This window comes from Strix aluco, chromosome 8 (genome assembly GCF_031877795.1).
Source record: "Strix aluco isolate bStrAlu1 chromosome 8, bStrAlu1.hap1, whole genome shotgun sequence".
In the NCBI taxonomy this organism is placed as follows: Eukaryota; Metazoa; Chordata; class Aves; order Strigiformes; family Strigidae; genus Strix; species Strix aluco.
This window is the reverse complement of record NC_133938.1, coordinates 32,715,737-32,732,070: the sequence shown is the minus strand read 5'-3', so window position 1 is coordinate 32,732,070 and position 16,334 is coordinate 32,715,737. Positions and strand designations below refer to the sequence as shown.

General features: G+C 48.6%; 1 protein-coding gene across 1 annotated transcript in view; it reads left to right on the top strand.

Moving 5' to 3' along the window:
* NMNAT2 (nicotinamide nucleotide adenylyltransferase 2) overlaps positions 1-16,334 on the top strand; it is a 29,427-nt gene that overhangs the window by 246 nt on the left and 12,847 nt on the right. The window lies entirely within an intron of this gene.

Sequence of the window (16,334 nt, the reverse complement as noted above, 5' to 3'; positions counted from 1 at the left end):
GCAGACCCGCTCCCAGGGGACCGCAGCCCGGGGGGGGCGGGGTGGGCGGGGCCGCCCCCGCCGGGCGCTGTCCGCGGCGGGCGGTGCTGAAGGCGCCGCGGGCGGAGGCCGGTCCGGGCCTCGGCCCCGGTCACCCAGCGGCGGAAGGGCTGGCAACCAGCCCCGGGTTATGCTCCCCCTGAGATAGATCCACCCCCCCCGGCTTCGTCTGCACTCACCTTGTGGCGCTCCCGCCCCCACAAACCCCGGGGGTCGGTCCTGGGAAGGGCTCCCGGTGGTATTTGTAAGCTGCCGCTTGCCCGTTGGGTCTGCGAGCCTGCGGTCGCTGCAGCACTTGTATATCCTCTCCGACCGGGGAGGGAGGGAGGGAGGGACCGGGCCAAGCAGCTAAAGCCAGGTATGGCAGAAGTGAGCAAAAATATAGGCAGTTAATTGAAATATTAGAATACCCAACCTTTAGATTGATAACAGGTCAAAGGAATCGGCAACGTTCACGTGAGATGATTGATATCACTGAGCATCCGTGAGATGATCCAAATGACGGGGATGCTAGAATCACAGCCGCTCAGGCAAGGCAAGAGGGAGGGAGGCAGAGAGGGATGGAGGAAGGGCAGTCTCTGTCAAAGCCAGTCTGACATGCCATAAATACTGACGGTTCGGGCAAAGCTCGAAATGCCTGGAGAGCCCTATGTAAACAACAACTTCCCTGGGGCGGGGGAGTCCGCTGAGGGTGAAGTGTCCACTGCAGACCACCAAATAAAATGGGAATAGAAAGATCAGCTCCTCTAACATCCCTTCTTGGAGTGCAGAGAGAGGAACCATCCTTGATGTCTGATAGGAGATTTGAGGCTGGGGAGCAGATGCCGAAGGTCTCATGCTACAGCTGGAGAAGCATCCCTGGGATTTCTAAAAGCTGTACATAAGTTTCTAAGCGCAAAAATAATTGAAATCAGCTTGGGGTATTTCTGTGTCAGACCTTGTTTTCGTAGATTATAATGAGTTGGGCAGCAGGCTAGAAAATGATGGTTTTCTAGATGCAAATGATCACATTGTTATTCCGTTTCATAAATGCCAGCAAAATGTAGGCCTAGACACCAATATATGTTAAACTCCAAAAAATTCCTATTGCCTAAGCTGAAAATAATTGCAAACAACAAGGAACAAGAGGAACTGTTTAAAGATAAAAACAATAATTAAATGAAATTACAGGAACTTGGTTGATAGAAGCAACTATTAATAAAGCAGATTTCTGTAATTCACATTATTTAGTCCTAGGTGATATTTTGATTAAGAAAAGTAATACTAAAAATATCAACATGGCCCATATTCAGTGGACTAAAAACCAGTAACAAGATATAATTTAGAAAATAAGGATTGGTGAGATATTGGTATGCAGTGGGTGCTTTTAGCAGACTTGTGATGAGAATTATTTTTTTTTTTATCAGTACTGTTCAGTATCTTTATCAATGACCTGGAAGAAAAAATATAGTCCCTGCTGGTAAAAAGTGCCAATGACCCCAAAGTGGACAGAATAGCAATTAATGATGGTGACACGTCAGTTGTGCTGCCTGACTCGGGTTGTTTGATAAAAAGGGCTTGTTCAGACAGCGAAGTCAAATGCAAAGTCATAAGTCCAGCAAGGAGAAATGTACGTCAAATATAAACAACAGGCAAATGTCTTCTGCCAAACAGCGACTGTGTCAAGGACTGAGGAGTGATTGTACATAGCTCACTGAATACAAACTCTGTGCGATGCTGTAAATAAAGCAGCAAATGCAATCCTTGTAGATATAAGCAGGGGAATATCAAGCAGAAGAAGAAAGGTCATATTGTTTTCATGTACAGCATTAGCAAAACCATTCTTGGAGGAACAGTAACAAGAATAACATTAGTTCCGGAAACCAGGCTTTGTGGCAAGAGCCTAGAGAAGCTCAGTCTAGATCCATCCTTAAAGATGGTATGGAGCAGCTTGATCACGGCTTTTAAGTATCGGCTTGTGGGAGGGATATGTGATGGAGGGGGGCTCCTTTATTCAGCAGAGGAAGAACTGGTGAGATGCCAGGAGCAGGTTTGGATCCCACACAACTTCAAACTACAGAAATGGTGTGTGGTTTTGAGTGAAGGTAATCAAGTAGTAGGAAAAAGTGCTTGGGTACCTGATGGATCCTCTGTCACCTGAAGGCTGTAGATCAAGACTCAGACAACTTTCAGGAAGACACATTTTAGCTCAAAAAGGATGGCTTGATGTGGAAATTTTCTGTGCATATGTCCTGCAGAGATCCTGGAATATAAGTCTTGAAACACCTGATAGGGACAAATGAGTCTCCCACGAGGAAAAGACACAGAATTTAGTTTCTAAATCCCTGTTCATTTTTGTTTGAGGAACACTTCCCCCCCGGTCTAAAAGAAAAATCATGTGAAGCCACGGGAATCTCAACCAAAATCTGTGTTACTCATTTAGCTCTGTGCTATACGAGTCCAACCAAAACAGTACTCCATCCTGTCAATGTTGTATTTCAAACAGCTGAATTTGTGCAAAAATATTGTCTTTATCTTTCAGACAAATATTTGGGCTTTGTGAGCCTGATAGGAGGATTTTTTTGCTTAACATAGAGAGATATTTAACACATGGCACTAATTAAGCCAAAAGGAAGTATAGGATTTGCACTGGTATGCCACAGTAGACGTACCATTGTATGCCAACCATCATTTCTCTGTTTGGATCTTGTCGTGTTTTATTCAGGCCAAAAGCCAACTTTTTCCTGTGGGATTTTTGCCTGAATAGGAGATGGGTTACTTATTTGGAAGTCTCTTCTAGTGGGGGAAAGGTTCCCACTGGGTTATTTTTTCCACCAGTCATGTGAATTTAAGACACAGTATCATCGTTATCCTTGGGCTTCCAAAAAGCTGGGATTCTTGTTACAACCCCAGGCCTGCAACTGCAACCCACTGCTGACCCTCGCGTCTGTGTGGACCAGCCACGGGGCTCCCTCCGTCCACTGCCAGTTACAAGACCAGGTCACTAGGGCTCACCAAATGAGGTTGATTCATGTCTGAGTTTAGAAAATTAATATTATACATATAAATTAATACTTAACATAAGACATATAACATATAAGTATGTGAGAGATGGTGCTGTACAGCCATCCATACCAAGGGGTTGAGACAAACACCCACATAGCCCTGAAAACACTCTGAGTTATTTGTGGTATCAGATGTGCTTTGAGATATATGTATGTTCTGAGTCACAAATTTGACTTGTATTTTCTGGCTTTATGTGGCTATGAGAAGCAGTTTAGGATGTTAATGTCAGGGGGAAGAAAGGCGGGAGGAGAAAAGAGGGCAGAGGTTTTTTCTAAAACTTGAAATGAACATTGGGGACCTTTAGCCTGAAACGAAACTCCATTTATATTCTAAAGAGGTACGGAGAAGGAAAAGCAGACCCCATGGAAAAAGTCTTAATAACTGGAGAAAAATAAGATTCAGATCAAAATCCTGCGTTAAAGCCACTTGAAACCCCCACCACTGTTTGGTGCCAGGGAGCCCAGCTGCTTACCTCGACCGGCACACACCCAAACTCAAACCAATTCACTTTAATTTCCTGCTGACACTTGAGAAACACTGAGCACAGGGTAGATGCTTAACCCTCCTCCCCTGCACCCAGCCCAGGAGGGGAACTCCTGAGACGTCCCCAGCATCTCAATGCCAAACCCCTGGGGACACGTGGAGCAGCACGTCACCGCCTCCAGTGGGATTTGCTGCCTAAAGGACATCTCCCTCCATCTTGGCCTCACTGCAGTTCACCTCCTGCTTCCTTCCCGTGCAAGCAATGCCTCCCAAAGGACGAAAGCCAACAAACCAAAAGGACGAAAGCCAACAAACCAATGTCAAAAGCAAAATTTAATCCACGCAGCCCTGTTAACGCACCGAAGCCCGTGCTGGTGCTCTTCCAGCTGATGAGCTTGTGCTTGCTTTGACAATTTAATCCTTTCCCCACCTTCTCCCAGCTCAGGGAACACAAGCACAACTGTGTCCTCCTCCTGCCAGGGGCTCAGAGCATGAAAACCAAAGCACAGCCCTGCAGAGCAAGGTAGAAAGCGTATTTTTCAATCTAAAAAACCATGGTTCACTTTGAAGGTGGTCTTGAGTCAAATATTGGGGTTGAAGGCATCACTGCGCGAGGTCAGAGGCTCCAGGATTTGCGTGGTTCTCCCTCCTGGTGTTTCAGGATTGGAGACGGAGCCAACAAACTGCCAGATTTGGAAGGAAGATGCTGAGTGAGTTTCTTTGTAGTTCTGTGGGGGAAAGGGCTTGTACTGTCCCGTGGATATGTGAGAATCGGAGGGTTGTTCTGATGATTTCTGCAAACTGAAACATGAGAGATTTGGTGGGGGAAGATGTTATCAGGTCGATCAAGATGCAGTGTTCTGATATTGATTTTTTTTTCTATTTTCTTTTTATTTTTTTTCTTAAATTGTAGAAGAAAAGACCTCTCTGTAAATGCCCACGTTCCCCATTTTGGCACGTTAGACATTTTTTCTTGCCTTTTTAAAGTTCTGAAATTCCTCACAACCCAGCCTTTCGCATGCAAACTTCTGGCTCGAAGGAAATGGCCTTCCTCACCAAACATGGCTTTATTTCCGCCCAGCTCTAAGAGCAGGCTGACACATCGTCTCAGGGGCTTGGGTCACCTATCAAACCCAACCCTTTCTGACATGTCTCTGTCCCCCTTTCCCGCTCTGCTCATCAGCCTTTGATTAGCAGAGCTTTACTGGGGATCTTCCTGCCCTTGCAGAGGAAGGTTTCAAGCTGTCCTTCCCCTCTCCCAGCCTCACAGTGCCCGTGAAGTCCAGCACCATGGAGGCTGGAGGACTCTGGGATGCTCAGAGCTGGGCTGAGAGGCAGCAGTTTGGGTGACCCCAAGGAAAGGGTTGGGACATCATTATTGGACTCTGTCAGTGGCACTTGGCTGTTTTTACGGCTATTTTGGAAGTCACTGTCAAGCATTTGATAGCAAATAGGTGATTTTAATCAAATCTGTATGTCTGCCTGAATGCTGACTGTCTCATCCCTTGTGCATTGGTTTATGGAATGAAAGGTTGCTCCAGGTGTGTTCACGTGGGAGGAAGGGGCTTGTGAGATGTCATTCAGATGTGGCCTTCTCACAGGGAGTCTTGGCACCTTGGATGTTTTAAACCTGTTTGGCCATAGGGTTTTCCACCCACTTAATTTCAAACAGTGCCAGGACCTGGACTTACGCAGAAAAACACAGCTTGTAGATAGGGTGAATCCTGAAAGTCAGCAAATCTCCACTATTTTTCCTTTCCCCACCCTTTTTGTCTAATTAAAATTAATTTTTCCCTATATCTTATGTGCATCTGCTATTGAAGAGAGTTTATATCCCAACCAACAGCTGGGTAAAAAACACTTCTGACGGAAAACAATGAAAGGACTCTGCCATCAAAAGTAAAACTCTCCATTGCATGGCTCCTTAAGAAAATTTGAGCAATTACAAATCCCAGCAGGCTGCTTTTTGATTATTCAACGCAGTCCTTGTAGACGAGCAGCACTGAGGGCTGCTGCACCATGTAAAAAGGGCTTTGAGATGAAGGCATGGAGTTTTGTAAGTAAAAAGGGAGGAAGAGGCAGGAGCTGAGGCTTTTGTTTCTGGTGGGTTGTTTTAATACCCTGAATTTCAAGAGTCACTTTTTCATATTGTTTTGAGATGACTGAACTGCAGGGCAGTTTAATGAGAGCATCGTTGCCGGGGACAGAGCTGGGAGAAATGCGTGAGCAGAATAACATCTCGCCCTTTCCCCTTTTGCTTAAATGTGAATACGTCTGCAAATGCCCAGAAGAAAATTTCCCCCCCACCCCCATCTAACAAAAGCTCATCAGGAGCTTGAGAGAGGTTTTGCCTCTGCTGTCTGCAACATGAGTAAGAAGTCAAGGCCTCTGCAAGGCTGCCTCGTGTTTCCATTTCATCTCCAGGCTGAAATCTGAATGCGTAATTAGCCAAAGCGATCGATGGAGGGAGAGGTGGGTAATGGGACTCCGGGAGGACAGCATGGGCAAGCAGGGCCTAACTGAGCCCGGCTTTGCTCCACACGGCGTTGGCGGGGCTCGGGGAACGCAGGCAGTGCAAGCAGCGTAGGCAGTGCAGGCAGCATAGGCAGCATGGCAGTGGGAAGGATCTGACCTGGGGCAGAGCCAGGACAGACGTTGCTTATAACACCCTGGGGGATACATTGGACATGGAGAGTTGTAGCACCCCTGCTCACCTCTCAGCAGCTTTTTAAGTTAATGCTGGCCAGGCTCTGCAATGCCGTAGGGGAGCTTCCACTGACACCCAGGCTGCTGAAATCACAGCAAACAGCTGAAATCTTTCACAGGTAGAAGGGGTCTGGGAGGGCAAAGATATGCCTGGCCTGGCCAAGTGTTCCTGGCTCAGATAGAGGGCAGAGAGCGAAACCGGTCAGCCCAGCCTTGTGCCATGGCGGGTGATTCACCGACACATCGCCACTCCCGGCACTTGCCCCAAACCTGCCGAAACTGCAGTTCCTTGGGTGCTGTGCTGGGAGGATGGAGCAGCACTGGCAGGAGTGCAGCACCTCTGGCTCTTTTGGGTGCCATTATATATCAGTTAATGTCACATTCCCATCACCGCCCCCCATATAGAGTCTTTTTTTCATGGCTGTTTTCACCGGCTTCCTGCATCTCAAGCATCTCATCTCCTCTTTATGACCCACAGAGAGGAGGAGTTTTCCCAAGCACCAGATTAAACTCCATCAATAACTACTCAGGGATTCTTTTAAAATATTTATAAGCTCTTAAATATTTAGCAGTATTTATTACGGTCTGTAAGACATTACATTGTCTCTATGACAATGCCACCTCCCAAAATGTGCCACGTACCTTCTCTTACTTTCACCGACTATAAACAAACCCGGCAGTGAGAAATCCAGTCCTACAACCTCATTCAAGAATGAAACAGGGGCTCCGCTTCTCTTTAAAAATGTTTGTGCTCGCTAAGATGCTCGCACCTCCTGCATTGTCTTCTCTGATACTTTTTAATAGCAGCCCATGCGATGCCAAGGATATCAATTAGCAGAATGCTAAACTCCAGCAGTGGCAGCCCACGTGTCTTGTGTGACCTTGGGCAAGTCACTTAATCTCTCCTGCCTGATGCAGTGGGGGGGACTTGCGTCTTGGCTTTCCCTGCCAGGCTGCTGTGGGTTTGTGTCGGGTACTGCAGCGATGGGGGACACGGGTAGGAGCAGCTCGTGATTAGGCAGATCTTTGTGCGTCTGAGCAGCGGCTGGCCCAAAATAGACATCCTCACCCCTGCGTGCCCTGGCCTCTGAAATCCCTTCAGGCAGCAAGGCAGGGGGGCTGCAAGGGGTTCCCCAAGCCAAGGAAGAAGTCACAGAGATGTATCGGAGCGGGGGTTGATACCACGTCCCACCACTTGCGGTCAGGGGGCAAGGGGCAAGGAGAAACAGTCCAGCTGTGTTGAATGTGCAGCACAAGTAACCCTGACCTTAACCCTGACCTTAACCTCCACCTGGGGCCAGGGAGCCCAAAACAGCTACGGAATGACCTGACAACCTCTAAGACAGAAAAATCAGCCTAAGATGGAGGTAATGCCAGGACACCTCTGGATTTTGAGATGAACGTGTCCTCTCTGGCATTTATAACCCCTGAATCCAAGTGCTCCCATGGTGCCATCAGTGCCCAGGCAAGCAGGGCTGGATTTTCGGGGCACCCTGCGTGGAGAAAGCTGGGCAAATTCTGCACTGCCCATCACAGCTCTGTAAAGAGACCAGGGCCAGGGCACGGCTGTTGTTCCCCTGGCAGCATTGCTTGCACATGTCAATGGTGTGCAGTCACACCTGCAGAAGACAACCTAGGTTGGGAGCATATTTTTTTGTCTCCCTTTCCAGCATCAACTAGTTTCCTTCAGTAAGCCTGAGCTGCTGGATGTAGCTTGGTCATATCAGCAGAAAACTGTTAAATCCATATTTTGGGAACAGAAAACCCTAGAGTCTTTAGAAATATATATTTTCAGAGCTACTATAGGGCTTGTCCCAGGAGGAGATAAACTGGGATAAGTCTGTTTTGGAGCTGGAGCAGGCGACAAAGGCAGAGGAGCTCCCCACAGGATGGGTGGAGAGCCCCTTTTGAGCCAGGCAAGGAAGGACTTGCTCAGGCCCTGCTCCACAAAGGTTTCTACTTGCATTGAAAATCCAACAGCCTCTAATTGAGCTTAAGCCTTCCCTGAGGGGATCACGTTTTGCTAGGGCAAAGGAAGTAAGAAAATCTGGTGTTCCCAAAGATCTCAGGAGATGGGTTGGGGGTGCTGAAAGGCATAGCTTTGCTTCTGGCGCCTTTGTATTGTGCAAAGACATCGTCTGTGCTTCTTTTGTGGGAAATGGCGTCTTGGGAATAGATCTGCAAAGAGAGAGGGTTTCACCGAGCCGTGCAGCCAGGCGTGACACAGCTGTGGTAACATCCCTTTGGTGTCACCACGAGGCTGAAATCCTACCTTGGCTGCCTCCGCCACCCCATGCCATCATCAGCAGCTCCCTGGCCTTTCTGCATCTCCGTAGATGGGGTGTTTTCTGCCTGCACAGCCCTGGTTCAGCCAGTGCAGATCCCTGCCAGGGTCAGCATCTTTGGATTCTTTGCCAGCAAAGACAAGCCATGAGTCAGACCCATGGCACAGGGGTCAGGCCCATGTAGAGGCAACCCAAGACCAGCAAAGAGCTGCTGGGCAGATGCTCCCCATTTCTGCTCCATGCAGAATCGGTGACCACAAAGCCTTGACTCCTGGTAGGTTGTGATCCTGCCATGCATCAGCCTGAAGGAGCAGCACAACACGCGCCGGGGTGTACAAAGCGCTGCCTTTGATGTGCCACAACAGCTTGGTAATGAAAACAAACGGAGCGCTTGCATGGGGAAATTAAGGCAGCAGAAAACAAACATGGAAATCTGTTGGGGTTTTCTTTCCCCTCTTTTTTTTTTTTTTAAAAAGGCACTGGGTGACACCAATTTCCCAGCCTGTGGCTGGCTGAGATGGGGACCAGGACCTCTCCAGGGATGAACACTGTCCTACTTCGGCCGAGCCACCCACATTGTGGTGGAAGCAAAATAAAACCATGACAGGATAATGAAAATATTTGCCAGGTGCATTTTGCTGCTACCCTTGTTCTGTTTGACTCTATCCTTGGGCCCAGGGTGATAAAAATCATTTCAAAGAGAGCAGTTGGGACTATCCGTCTGGAACACCCTCCCCTTTGCTTGCCAAACAGTTTATTTTTGCTCCTGATATTTAGACTCTCATCGAAGCCGAGATACAGCCACAGAATACCAGCTCTGGGTGAGATTCGTGCTGCAAATTGATGTTGCTTTACTGCGGGCGGTGCATTTACATCGCCTTACACCAACTGTAGAGCTGTTAGCCTCAAAAACCCTATAGGAGAGACAGATTTCAGCCAAAATCACTGTGACTGCTTTCTGCCCAGTCCAGCTGCAGTGATGTTCACTCACCTGGATTGTACTTAAATAAATCCCGGTGTCAGAGGGGTGTTTTACACCGAGTGCAGGCAAATGTACATTTTGGCACATTTCTGTCTAAAAACCAAGGAAAATACTACACTGGAAGAGGAAAACTCACTCCCCTCCACCACGCACCATGCTATAGCATGCACAGCCGTTGCTGACTTAGGGGGTGGCCAGCTAATGCACCAGCCAGGGAAAGGTATACGACCTCTCACTTTTCACTTCAATACCATGCGTACAGACACTCGTCTTACACAGAGACACTAAATCCTTCTCTAAGGGCTTCTAAGCAAGGTGTTTCAGTGCTGCCCTGTGTCAGGGAGCTCAGCAAATGTCCTTCTTTATGTGAAGTCATCTTCTTCATCAATTTTTGTCTGCTAAAGAGTTGTTTTTACCTGGTTAGATACTTCCCCTCACCTCGACAGCCCCAAGACCTCTAAGATGCCCAGGCAGCAGCTCTGGGTGTCAAATACTAGATGGAAGGTGGACCATCTTGGCAGGACTCAGCTTCCCCTCCTTCAGGTGAGACCCAGCAAGGTGCTGAGCATGTTCCTCCTCTCCCTGTGTTACCAGGATAGAGGTCTCCGGGCAATAAATTCTATTGTTTCTCCTTAGAAGTGGTGAGCATGACAGCACCGTGCTAATCACCTGCCTGACGGGAAAGTAGGTCCAGTCCCTACCTGGAGGAGCTGGTGGCAGCTTCAACTCAAGAAGCAGCTCCCCATACTTGTCCTCATGTTGCTCCCTGATGGGCATTGCCTGCTCCCACCTGCTTCCCCACAGCAGGGTGGGATGCTCCAAGGGGAAAAGCGCTTTGGCCCGGGTTGCTTTGCCAGGCTCTTCCTCAGATGCTTCTTCTCAAGCTCTGGGACCTGGAGGGTTTCTTCCCGGGCTCCTGTGTGCCTTCTCGCCCTTTGCAATACTCCAGTTCTCAAAAAAAAGAGGGAAAAATAGGATGCCTTCTATTTAAATTTCAATGATATCAGACTGTTCCTCTACAGCTTCATCTAAGAAACCTAGATCCCCTGGGACCAACCAGGTCCTCTGCCTGGGCCCTATCTTGTTGGGGGTCTCCAACAAATGCTCTGCTATTTCTAGGTCGGCTCACTCACTGTGACTCAGTCTTTTTTTTTTTTTTTTTGGTTTGTTTTAAACATTTAATTTCACTTTCCTGCCATGAAGCCATGAGTGGTCAACAGATGGTGCTAGCATGAGTCTCATTAGTCATCACTCGGGCAGCTCTCGGAGTTGGACGCTGGTGGAGGGCCTGGGTGGGCTGGTAGGTGGGACGGTCAGGTTGCTGCAGTATCACTTCTCTGGGGCCTTTTATAGCCTCTGCTTCCACCACGGGTTTCGAGATGTTTGGTGGCCAATGCTTATGAAAAGCCATTAAAACAAATGTGCAGCAATGGCTGAAGCCGTTTAGCATGGAAGTCCCTTCCAAGTTTGTTATTGCTACGATGCCAGAATGCAACTATGAATTAACAGGGTGGGGGGAAAAATGTGTAACAGAGCAATTAACTCAGAGATGAAAATCATTAAACATTAGGGGGCTTAATGAGATTTTTCTGCCAACAAAAAGTGTCCTGGGAATCTGACTGAGATCATCTAAGAGGCACTGAGCTCCAGGCAGGACAGGTCATTTGGGTCAGTGGGACACTCTGGGATCTCCCCAGTCTTGCCTTGGGAAGGGTCAACCCCATGGTGAAGAACTGCTCTCTGGCCCTCCTCCTGCTTCTTCCCAGAAGAGATATCTCCCTTGAAAAATGGTCAGGGCCTGTTCTTCTAGTTGAATTGTTATCTTGTCCCTTCAGGAAGTCCAGGGAATGGAGGTGCCAGTGGTTTCCCCAGCTCTAACCAAGGTGTGGCTGTAGGTGATGGGTGGGTGAACACACTGGTTGGGGCAGAAAAAGTGGCCCTGGGGCGGGCAGGAGAGCTGGGCTCTGAGATGAGTACATCTCTGATGAATACAGCCCTGATTTGGCATTCAGAGTTATATATATTTATTTTTTTAATATATATACACACACACCCCCCACTCAATTAGACTGAGAATAACTGCTGGCTCCTTGCCCGAGTTGGGCCCGGGGTAGGAAGCAACATTTAGGTCCTGCAAGTGCTGCTAGCTTGAGAGTAATACTAACTGTGCTGGAGTATCTGGGTCACTCTCCCCCGCAGGAGAAGGTATTTTAGACAGCGGGAAAGTGCCTGCGTTGCCCTCAGCACCTCGTGGCCGTGTCCCGCCTCCCATCCAAGGATGTTGGAGGCCAAATTGCTCAAAATGAAAATGAGACACCCAGGAAATGATTTCACCTTCTCCATCACTCGTGGCTGTGCACCCTCCTCTGCCCTGGCTCTTGGGGAAGAGCAATTAAGACTGCAAAACTTTCTTGTCTCCCTGCTACCTCGTTTGTGTTTTCAGAGGGCTGGTGCGGAGCGTGAGTGGGCTGCAGCTTCAATCCCCTGTGGAGAGAAGGGTATAAATCAGAGGTGGCTGGTGGCATTCTTCCATTAAAAAAAAAAAAAAAAAAGGAAAAAGGAAGTCTATGCAGTGCTGATGAACCAGGTACAAAGGCAAAGCAAATACAATTTGAAATTACACCTTGAAAAATTGAACACGAGGAATATTTGATTTCATTAACATCAATTTAGGTGATGGAGCAGTGCCAGAGGAGCCAAAACGTTGTGATTAAATATACTCCATGAGAACCGCCAAAAAGAAACATCTCTTAAATAAGCACTGATTTCCTACTGGGGAAGCAGGATGCTATTTTTTCATTCAATCTGGACAAAATCATCACTTATCATTTTTGTAGCCCTGGACTGTATCCTCTGGTTGGTCTTTCCCCACCGTCATTTCGCAGGAAAGTGGTAGAACCAAAAATATTTGAAGTGCATTTGCAGGGGAAACGAGTAAAGCTGGGCTGGGGCAGAGGGGAGGTGTCACCAGTGCTTGGGAAGGGTCCAAGTGTCACCCCTGTCCCTTCCTTTCCCAAATAGAAGGCTAAGGTCAACCACCAGCCACCACAGAGGGGCTGTGCTGAGAGGCATGGAGCCAGGGAGACGCAGCTGAAAGCTCTCCACCACACAGGCACGCTGCCGGTGGGCTAATGCACGTCTTGGCAGGGTCCATCGCTGGTAGTTTATGTCAACAATGTTTAAAAGCCATGCAAGGAAGTCTGGAGCATTAAGGACAATTTACACCAGAAAAGAAATGAGCTTTTGTCTTCCAACCCAACATCCTTGCGCTGGTGTTGTGGGCTGTAAAGTGCTTATAGAAAATGAAAATACTGGAGGGTGTTTTCTGTGGTCCAGCACAGTCTCTGGACATCACAAGTATTCAACAGGCAAGAAATGGACTGGGAAGCCGTGACAGAAGGCTGAGCTCAGCAACAACGACTGGGCCAGAAACCCAACAAACCGTCGGAGAAGCGGGACTGAGACTTCTGTGACTGATGGCTTGTCAGACCAAAATGTACTCTTTCCCAGGCAAAAATCTTTGCACAAGCTGGGAGGTGCAGCAGATGTGCAGATGGCTGACCATAAGGAATACGGATGAGAAGAGGAATGCAAAGCTACGCAGCATCTTTGGCGTTAGCCATGTCTGCAGGGAGACTATGAACCTGGTCCTCACAAGCAGTATATTTTGCATGAAAGACACAAGAAATTTTGTAAAAAAAGGTCTTTTCTGAGAATATGGACCTGGCAGTTTGGAGGAAGTGCCACAACGTCAGAGCAGCCACAGCAGTTCAAAGCAATGATCCACCAAACCCAGCGTTCCGTTTCCAGAAACTTAGAAGAGCGACCAGTGCCGTGCTTAGGCGTGGAGCTCCTCAGCTTAGCCCCGTGCTGTGCACAGACCCACTTTCTTTGGGTTGGAAGACCTGCGGACAGCAGAAGACCCAAAGGCAGAAGGAGACCCAAGGATAGCAGAAGACTCACCATCTTTGCCCTTTCTGTGCCAGCCATGACCTCCACCCCATCTCCCTGCCCTTGTTTCCCAACTCCTAGTTGCTCCTCATGTGGAACCACATTGGTGATCACCCTTTGTTTCAAGATGCTGAGACCCACACCTCCTTCTGCACATGCCAGGAGGCACTGCGACCTCAGCCTGGGGTGGGGAACAAACCACCAGCATCCCCGGGGTCTCTTAGAAGAGCTAAAGCAGTTTTGTCTTGCCTTGTACAGAGGATGAGACTCAAGGCTCGATGAGCTAACTCGTTCAGACAGGCATGGCTACAGCTGCCTGTCGCCCTCTCCATTTAGCCACTGAACAGTACGTCAGTCTAAGATTCAATCTCTAAAAAAAAAGATTTAAACATAGCAGCATGATTGCAGCGCGGGTGCATCTAGATGATGCAAATTAATGCCACAATCTTGTGCCACCCTGAAGCCACGGTGCCATCTGCCCTGAATCCTCTGCCACTGTCCCAGCAGTGAAGGTGGCTGCTCCCGCCATGGTGCCAGCCCCGCTAGCAGCACAGCTCCTCTCCAAATGGGATTTGAGATGTCATTTAAGAAAACACAATCTTTTTAAAGTCTTTTGCTTTGAAGTGGCTGGCTGTGAAGGTCTGGCTTAACTGATGGTTACACAAACAAGCGAGCCAGCAGAGCTGTGAGCAAGGGGGCAGAGCCGTGAAGTGATCGCAGTCCTGTAAGCAAATGGACATGCTCTGCCCCGAAAACAAGTGAGAACAGACCACTTTGGGACATGAAGAGATGCTCTGCAAGTTGTAGGGAAGGCAGGACCAGAAGGTGGGTCTTCCTATTCCCAGCTCAGCCCTCTGTTTGCTACACCGTACTGCTGCTTCGTAGCCCGCATGTTTGCCCAATACTTCCCTCGCAGAGATTTAATAGTTAATAAATATATTTTTTTTCCATGCTTATTTAAGTTCTGTTTGGTATTTCTGAGGTAAACAACAAGGTCTTGAAAATGCAGATCCCAACTTTTATATATATATTTTGGAGAGCAGCATCGTTTTTACAAGTTAATTTAAATAATATTGTGCAGGCTAAAAACCAAATGAACAATTTTGATGGTGACACAGAAAGCAGCAATATCCATGTCTTCCCAGCAGCACACCCGTCTGCTCTGCTGAAGCTGTTGGCCTTGCTGTAGAAAGAGGCAAATACTTTTTCCGCCTGCAGCCACAGGAATTATATGGGTTTGCTGGGGTTTCCATGTGTTTGTTTGTAGGAGATGAGTGGTTTTCTGAAGGAAAAGGTACCCATTTATGTACACACAGAAAAACCCCTTTCCCCACTGGACCTGCCAAGCTGTGCTCTCGCCTGCCGGTCATGCCGAGCTGTGACCCAAGGCTCAGCTGCCACTCCCACATGCTCAAACCCAACCAGTGTTACCCTCAGGGCGCTGGCAGGTATGAACGAGCCTGTGGCTAATTTTCAACCAGCAGCAGGACAACGAGCTGTTTCTGTTGCCACCAAAAGCCCAGGAACCCCAGGTCAGCACAGCAGCTCCAGAAGATGCAGCAGGATCCCCCGTCCGCTCATGTTCCTCTTTGTGCCCATCATGACTGTGCTTGCATCTGGCAAACACTGACTGTTCCCTTTCTCCACTTTTTTCCTATTTCTCTTTGGGAAAGTTTCTTTTGGAGGGGAAACAAGAACGTGACTGCTTTGGCAAAGATGGGTTTGTAGGGTGACTGATGCCATGTTGAGCAGCCGGGGTGGGGAAACATCTCCCCAGAGAGCAGTAGCTAGCTTTGCTGCTTATTTCCAAGGAATAATGAAGCTATACCACTGAGGGAAGCTGGAGCCATCCCACGCAGGCTGGAGAGCTTTGCGTCAGCTTCAGTGAGTGCCAGCTGGGGCTGGGCGCAGGTGGCAGCGGGTGGAAGGGGAGGAAGGCTCCCTGCAAGTGTCTGCCCGCTGCTGCCGCACAGGAAGGCACCAGCCCTTTAGGCAGGGCTGCTCTCCATCCCCATGGGGAAACGCTGGTGGCCAGAGCAGGGTGTCCATATGATATGATGCACGGTGACATCTCAGGATGGATCCCAAAGTCACCTTAGCTTCAGAAATGCTCATTTTCTTTGCAAAGGCAAAATATTTTCTAGATCCTCCACTTGCATAAAAAAAAAAAAAAAAAGCACTTTCTAATGACTCATCAATCTTTTCTCCCTTTTTGCTTTTACCTTTTCTATCTTTTATTTCTTCCTACTGTCTCAATAGCTGGGGCGGGCACTGCTGCACTGTGCTCTCCCCAGCCACCCTCCCCATGTTCGGCAGAGGAGGCAGGGCCAGCCCAGCCATGGCCACCACTATGACCTGCCCCACGCTCCCACCTCCCAGCCTCTTCCTCCTCACTTTCTGCTGGGCTGCGACCCCACAGCAGTGCCGTGGTTCATGCACAGACACGGTGTGCCTGGGGGACAATGCACCCCGTGGGAGAGCAAGAATAAACGGGGTGGTTACACAGCTGCAAAAGCTTGGGCTGCAGGAGATATCGTTGCTGCGGCATGAAAAGACTTTCCATCTCCGGCATCGGTGAGAAACCCTCTTTGCTTCTCTAAGAACATCTTTAAGGAAGCAGAGGGCAAGAAGGTGTGTGCTCTGGGGCCAGGAGAGGGAAGTCAGACGTGACATAGGAGCCCATGAGAGTTTAGCAACTCTTCGCCAGCATTTTTATCCTTAGATGTCACCATTTGGAAATACCCGCCCAAGACTGTACATCAGGCTGGAGGGACTCTGGCAAGTCTCTTGACATGGTGGGACACGGGTGACACGTGGTGTTGACACAGGGAGGGACCTTTGCT